The sequence below is a fragment of the Lactuca virosa genome, chromosome 5 (genome assembly GCF_052849685.1).
Source record: "Lactuca virosa cultivar CGN04683 chromosome 5, Lactuca_virosa_CGN04683_v6, whole genome shotgun sequence".
NCBI lineage: Eukaryota > Viridiplantae > Streptophyta > Magnoliopsida > Asterales > Asteraceae > Lactuca > Lactuca virosa.
This window is the reverse complement of record NC_136430.1, coordinates 96693002-96701786: the sequence shown is the minus strand read 5'-3', so window position 1 is coordinate 96701786 and position 8785 is coordinate 96693002.

The following is an 8785-nucleotide window of genomic DNA, read 5'->3' as shown; positions in this document are numbered from 1 at the left end:
ATATTATAATGCTACGTACACTATTTTGAAATCCATTATCGAATAAACACTTTTATTGCGATCAATAAACTACGGTAATGTAGTAATTCGATAAAACACACAAATATTACCGGGAATTGGGTAGTGTTCATAACACGAGGTTTATGCGTTCACAAATCCATAAACACGTTTTAAACATCATATGACTTAGTATTTTGGCTATAATCCAGTGGTTGTTCTGGAAAAAAGGGTCATACATCAAGAAAACGGGAGTTATCATGTTTAAGACTCACATTTTATACAACGAAATTGAGAAAAACAATTTAATCATAAGGTGTTATTATTATTGTTAATAATATTAAATAACAATATTTTTATTAATTATTTAACCTTACAAATTTCTCAAATCCCACCATATTTTATAAAAATGCCCAACATTTATAAAAAGGACTAGACTTTCATAAAAACTATAATAAGACAAATGGTGTTCCCTTTTCCCCACCATATCCTAACCTCCAACATAATCATGACCTCTTTATAATAAAAAAATCAAGAAAACCATACCATTAATATAATAATCCAAATGCCTTATTTGATTATTTTAATCAAAGGACCTTACATGAATAAAAAATGGAGAAAGCTTACCCTAAATTAAATATACACAACACCTTACCTCTTCCTTTCCCCATGCAAACCACCACCACTCTTCTCTCTCCCTCTCCTTCTATAAATTCGCCCAAGAGGCCTCCCTCCCCACCATTTCCTCCACAATTTCACTCATATACTCTCTAAACTCTCCAAGAATTCTCTAGTTGCAAGTCTTTTGGTAAGTGTTCCTCCTAATTTTCGAGATTCACCACCATACATCATCATCTTTTTGTTATTTTTACTCATAATCTTGAATCAAAAACCCTAGGCAAGATCTTGAAGTTCAAGGAGGTGTTGTCTATAAAACCTTGATTCCTACTTCATCTTTCTCACCATTTATTGCCATCTTCTAGGGAAAGCACAAAAGGTGAGTTCATACCCCCATTTCTACTAGTTTTCACTCATTTTACACTTTCGGGGGAGGTTACATGCCATTCAAACAAAATACATTTTGGACAATGACTTTACACAAAAGCTCTAGATCTAATATATGATGGATAAAACTTTTAACCTTTGGGTAATACTCTTACATGCATGATTGTGTTCTTTTATAAAGATATATACATATAGTCATGTTTTCAAAGAAAGCGCACAAGTCCTATTCTTTCATATGAACAAGTTTCTCATATTAGATCTGTTGTATGGTGGATAATATCTTTATCCATTGGATAATATTATTACACAATGGATAAACACAAACTAACATTTTTACCAAAAGTCTAGTTTTGAAAGATTAAAACTTTTTGTTTATATATTGGATAAAACCATTACCCATTGGATAATACCATTATCCATTGGGTAACACTATTACACACTAGGTAATCAACATACATTTATAACAAGACTTTGAACTTGGGAAAGCTTCGATTTCATTTACAACCTAGAATAACATACTTTCGACGGGTTATGTGAGACATTTCTTCAACCAATACGCTAAGTCCCGACCTTATAATCGTTAAATCTTAAATGAGCCGGAGAATTGTGTATAGGTCTATATGGGATTGACAACCCGTACCTAAGCTGTTAGCTACAGCTAGACCGGCAGGTCTGGGGTAACAATTGTCATAACATTTCACGACGTCCAAAGAAGCGTCGTGGCGGGCAGATTTACAGTCGATAGCTCGATTATAAGGGCTCACTATAACATCAAATAGTAAATTCTAATGCAAGATACAATATAAGTATGGATATTTACTTATACACAACATTTATAAGTATGGTTATTTACTTATACACAACATTTATAAGTATGGTCATTTACTTATACACAACATTTATAAGTATGATTGTTTACCTATACACAAAATTTATAAGTATGCTTATTTACCTATATACTACATTTATAAGTATGGTTATTTACTTATATACTCGATTTTTGGATAATAATCACATGACAAGTCACACTTTTTATAAGTTTAGAAGTTATGGTAACTTTTATTTTATAAATGCTTTTGGATACATACTACACACATACATTCTTCTTTTACGCTGAAGGCGTACAAATACAAAACATTTTACAAAGATACGATTTTTACACAAGGAAAAATTTAGATTTTTCCACAACTGAAATCTTATGAACTCACCAACTTTATGTTGACTTTTAAAACGACATGTAATCTCAGGAAACAATTAAGCTCGAATCAGTGGAGCTACTTTTGAAGACAAGACACCAAATATTATTACGAGAACTACTTTATTTGATAATATGCAAACCTTTTAATGTATTTTGATACAAAGTAACATTTGGGTCATAAAATGATATAATCATATGATATGATGGATGTTTATGTATTTATGTTTCAATGTATTCAATTATTGTGATACTGTGATCGTCGTTCCACCCCGGACGTTTCCACCATCCGGTTTGGGGTGTGACATGAATAAACCCATTTTCTGACAACTCTTGAAGCTAAGTGGACAACTCATGTATCTTGGGATGTACAAGATGATAAGGTGACTTGGCTATTGAATCGACACTTAGAACCAAGTAAATCCTAAACTTGACCTGCCTCTCGGGAGGCATACTTGGCAAATCCTCGGGAAACACATTGGTAAAATATCGAACCATTGGTACATCATAGATGGTCTTCTTCTTCTCAACCGAAGTATCCACCACGTATGCTAAAAAACTAGTACACCATGTTAGAAGTACATCCTAGCTCTCACAACTAAACAGAAGGTTAGGTCGCATCGCACACCCTATCCATAAATAACTTGTTCTCCCCCACATGGGGCTCAAACTCACATCAGCTGACGCGGACATTCAATCATATCCCTAAACCGACTCTACAAATCCATGCTTACTATTACCTTCATCTCTCCCCAAAGCAATCATAACGAGATCAATTAGAAACTTCACCCGGAACACCTTCAGTACAAAATCATGATAAACCATTGATACTTTCACTATGCGATCATATGCAATATCCACTACCAAAGAGTGATCCAACGGTCCCACAGCGACATCAAATTTCTTGTTGAACGTAAGGGACACAAAAGACTGACTAGCTCCTGAATCAAACAATATAAGAGAAGGAATAAAATTGAATAGGAACATAACTTATCACAATAATATAAATAAGCACATAAAAGAAAAACATCATAAAGGAAATCATGAAATACATATTGGTGACAACGTTCGGTGCTACTCTGTCTCCTCTGTTGTTAACTGAAAAGCCCAACTACTAACCATACAGGCCTCTGCCTTGTCCTGGAACCATCAATAATCCTTGGTGGCTGCAGTGAGAGCCCTCACCGTTCCACTAGATAAACTTACACAATCAACCTTATTATTTCAAATCCCTGCTAATGTGCCCAGTCTGACCGCACTTGAAACAACCTGATCCAGTTGCACAGCAAACCCATCATCCGACTTGATGTATTTGCCACATCGGTCACGACTCTCCTGACCCCATAATCTGAATCAAAAGTCTTGAACTTCTTGGCTGCAACAACGGTGGCCTAAACATATTGCTGCTTCCTCTTCTTCTAAAGCTCTAAGTCAATCTCTCGTTTTCAGGCAACCTCAATCGTTTGCTTAAGCTCGGGGTGAGCGCGGTGCGGTTCGGTGCAATTATTGCCCAAAACCTCAGCACTAACCACAAATGCGGTTAATCCATTTTAAAAACTGATTGTTGTAGTTTTTTACGGTGCAGTTATGAGGTTACTTTTGCGGTGCCATTTTTTTATTTGTGGTTCAATTATTAACTGCATGAATTTGGTGCAGTTATTTTGTATGGTTTTTGAGTGTCGTTAACCATTTATGATTTTGCATAACTCATTTGAACAATTAAGACTTTTTTAAACGGTTTTAAGAGTTCAAACATGTTACTCGTAATAATAATATACATAAGGTATAAGTCAATTAACTTAAATCACAAACAATTAAGACTTTTGAGCATGACTACATGAGGAAGGCTAGGGCAAACACGATGGGAAAGAATTTGTTGACAAGTCTCGCTCAACTCAAAGACTCAACTTTTAGTTCTTTTTTATTTTATTTTTTAAATATATTAATAATTAATTAAAAAAATATATACAATATTATAATATATTTGGTGCGGTGTGGTTTTTGAAAATTAATAACTGCACTACACCGCAAATTTGTTGTTTTTGAAAAACAGAAAACCTCACCATTGGTTCTTGTTGCAGTTGCCGTTTATGTGGGTTTTTGGTTATTTTTAGTTGAGGTGCGGTTTTTGCTTATGCCTAACTCAAGCGTCTACCATCTAATAACATTGGCAAAATCTCCAATATCAGTCCTCAGTATATCTGAAATCCTTGTCATCTTCATCTCCTCGTTTGTTATGTACTGAGGGAAAAATAGTGCCCTCTCCCTAATTTGGTAGTGTTTTATTGTCACTGTATCCATGGTTTGCTCAAGATCCTGGAACTCTTGAACCAACTCCTACACCTCAATAGTAAGTACAAAATTTTCCTTGAATCTAGTGATGAAATCCTACCAAGTCGTAGCCTCTAAAGGCTCTGGTCCAAGAGCCCCGACCGCCTCACCCAACCAAAAACATCTCACATCAGCAAGTTACCCCATCCAAAAACATCTCGTCTAGAAAAGTGCTCTCAACATCAGCAATCCATCTCATGCTGACGATGAGCTCCTTCCTTCCTATAAACTCGGGTTCCTCATAAGCACAACACTCACAGAAAGTGACCTCATGATTCGTAGGCAGATTGGCCTCCAAGTAATCCCGAATGATCCGAAACCAGTCATCCATCATCACTACTAGCTCATCATTTATCATTCCAAACATTCCAGGAAGATCCTCCAAAATGACTCTCAAAACCTCTACAATGATCATTACGTTCAACTCAACATCACCTAATCTAAAACCATATCTAGAACAAGAACTATAACCACCTCCCTGACTGATCATCTCCATTCCGAAAAAAATACAACATAAAAGTTAAAACAGGATCATAGTGCTATCTGACATTATTCCCAACTGCTATCCCTTCAGAAACCTTGTGGCGCTCCATGATTCAAGTTGTAAACATGTTCTTATAGTAGTACGAACTCATACTACCTTCCACACTTATCTGTACTTTCCCCAAAAATCATCTAAAAGCTCCTAAGTTGCTCCCCTATAGCCACTATTAGGCGTCCTACCATATAAGCATATTCCTTTCTAAGCATCCCTAAGATTTCCCCATTTACTTTCTGTAATGTCGTGATTTTTCACCTCATTTTTTTAATCTAAAACATCATTTAACATGTTAGAGCACATAAAGTTTTCATTTATTATTTAGAAAATATCACCAATGTTACTTAGATCAAAACTTTCATAACCAACCCACCAAAATATAGTTTGTAAAACTGTTTCCAAAATAAGTGCCAAAACCAAATGGAAACTAAACGTTACAACATGTCAAAACGGTATCATCGCTAAGATGATACCAAAAGTAATTACCCTAAAAGTGGCCCCAACCCCAGTAAGCCAACAAATCAAGCTATTTATTCCAATGCAAGGCCCAAAAACAATAAGCAAAGAAACAAGTGTTAGAATCAGTATAGTGAGTCAATCTCAAGTACATATGTATGGAAGCATGCATGTATCATATAATAAATTTAGTCATAGAAGTAGCCATACTACATGTTCCTACAAAACCATCTTGCTCCGTTAAGCTTATTGACATATTATGAATATATTAGTTATTGATATTTAACTATAGTAATTATGCATTTTACCATCGCTATAATTACTCCTCTGTCCATCGCTAACATCGGTCAAAACTCCGCTAAATTTTTACCCTGCGAAAAGACCTCGTTCGGTTCTAATGTGACCAGCTCGACCTAACGCACCAGGTGAGGTGTGACTCTCACTTGTAACAATGCCCCCGATTTGCTGCTTTATCTACTCCGATATTGCATGTAAAAGTATGATGTGTTGTCGTTCGAGAGTGGTACACTTGGTGTTTCCACGGTGATACCCTCCCGCAAATGTGATGCTTGATCTGGCGTCTATGTGTAGCCAACATCACTTCAGTCCCCGTATTTGTTTTTTAAAATGGTTATCTAGAAAACCAATTGACCATGCTTTTGCTTAAGATCTTCTCCAAAGTTATTATTCCTTCATGTTGGAGCATGGAAATTCTCTACAAATAATGAGTGATAGTTAGGTTGTATTTTCCCGTTATTGTATTTATGGTGTAAATACTCTCCCTCCTATATAAAGGGAGAGTTGGAAATATCTTAAATAGCTAGCTCACTTTTTCTCAGTTAGAGATTACGTTTTCTACTCTTCACAATGTAATCTAGAGAGAGAGAGAGAAGTGGTGGGTTCTCCCACACAGGGAGAGTTTCTCTCCCACAATGTTCTTCATGCATTAATATTATTATCTCTCTTTGTTCTTAGCCTTTTTCCATGAACTCATAATATGTTCTTCGTGTTCATACTTACAAAAACACGATTAATCTCGAGATATCTTACTTCCGTATTCACCATTCGTATAAAAATGGGTCTCTACAATTGGTATCAGAGCCGTACCTTGAAGATCTCACGATTAGTTCAAGGGAACGACTCACGTTCGCTGATTATCTTGTGATTTTTCCGTGTTTCTGCAAGAAACAATTTTCGGGTTTCTTACCGTAATTTTTTTTATGACGTTCGTTCTTAGTTCTATCTTTCGGGTTGACTCAAATCTTAGTAAAAAATAAATTGTTGCTGCTGCTGCTCGTTCTATTTGTTGCTGGAAAAAGATGTTCTTAAAAGATTATTATTTTTGCTGTTGAAGAAATGAAGAAAAATGGGAGAAGAAATTATTTTTTGTGGTCTCCAAAATGTTGAAGAAATTGTTCCAGGAGGTATTTGTTCTTGGAAATGAGAAGACACAAATTTAATGGGCTTATTATTCTTGAAGAAAGTGGAGAAAAGCATTTTTTTTGGAGATTTTATCTTCCAGCAACTCTTATCATTATGAGGTATGAAGCTCTTGATTCTCATATTTTAGTTGCCGTAGATCTTCAATTTGAAGAAATATGGACGTAATATGTGTTTGTATAAAGCATATTGTCCTTGTTACTCTTTTGGGTAAAGAGTACTCCACTCATATTTGCCTTCCCAAGCAAAAAACATGTGACATGGTCCAATCCCATCACCTTTTGTCCCTAAAAAACCTCCTGCACACTCTTCTTTTTGCCTTCCCAAGACCATTTGTTGACTTAAAATGCTTTATAAAAAGATTCCCTTATTAAAATATGCATAAATGGCCTTTGCAGTACCATTTTTCATGAAAACATAGCATTTTTTGTCACCTGTTCAGCCCTTCTCGGAGCCCCGAACCACAGCCAAAAACTGCCTACCGGAGCCTCCTAAGAAGCCTCCCCGCAGCCCTTCTTACCTCTGATCCGAAGTCCCTCTTAGGCTTGGTCCTCAGCCTTCCCTTTGCCTGCTGACCGAAGTCCTCTTAACTGCAATGTACCCTCGGCAGCTTCGGATCCCTCTTGCCCATCAGCAGCCTCGGATCCGCAGTCACTCACCCGCAGTTCGGACCGCAACCTTCTTGTCTCTGGTTCGGACCGCAACATCCTTCTTCGCACCACAGCCTAGCTGCTCCTCGCCTACTGCAGTCCACTTCAGCGCCATCCGCAACCACTATCTACCCTCCGTCCGCAACCCCCTCTCAACCTCGGATCTTCCCTCCTCCTCCTTTCTCCTCTCAGCCTCGCCTCTCCCTCCTTAACTCCTCCTCCCCTCTCTTCTCCCTTCTCCTTCCTTTCCTTTCCTTCTTCCTTCTCCTCCCCTCCCCTCCTTTTTTTCCTCCCCTCTCATGATCCCTCCTTTTTTTTTAAAAACCCTCTTATTTTTTTTAAAAAAAACTTCATTTTATTTATTTATTCAGTTTTTTTAGTATTATTTTTTTTCAGTTATTTTATTTTTAACGCCAATTATTTTTCATTCAACTATTTTTTTTAACACCATTTTTTTATTGAGCCTTTTTTATTAAAACTAATTATTTTTTTTAAACCAATTATTTTTTATAACACCAATTTTTGCCACAACCGAACCTTGGATTGTCACATTGGTTCATTTCATGTCGATTATTATTGGAAGAATACTCCTACTGCAGTCGGACTTCATATTATTTTTTGTGATGCTTGCACCGCAACGACGATTGATCAACAAAGTTGTTTCACATTCTTCACTTTATGGGATTTTATGACTTGTCGCTCTTGATTTTTGGTTGACGAATCATGTATCTTGAGCATGTGGACTTTATTCTCTATTGAAGACCACTTCAAGTGTTCCGGCACCGCAGTTTGGATATTTGGATATATTTTTGGCACAACAGATTATTCTCAGCACAGCTTGAGCAACTATGTCACCCTCCTCCTCATGACCGCAAGAGTATCTCTTTTACACTTTCTCGTTTCTTATCGAGACCCTTCATACATCTAGGGAGAGCTTCTCTTAGCTCTTCGTATCCGACACTCTCCATCCGATGATTTGTTGATTTTTGATATCCGGTCATTGGTTATCAAAAATAGGGAGAGAATATCATCCGGATTTGGTTATTATGATTGTTTGAGTTTGGATTTTTGAAGACTTCTGAAGACGATTATTTATTTAGTGATGCGATGTGGCACTTACTTTTGGTCTTTACGGATCAAATTTTTGGCATTACTCGATGTTTTCCGATTCAG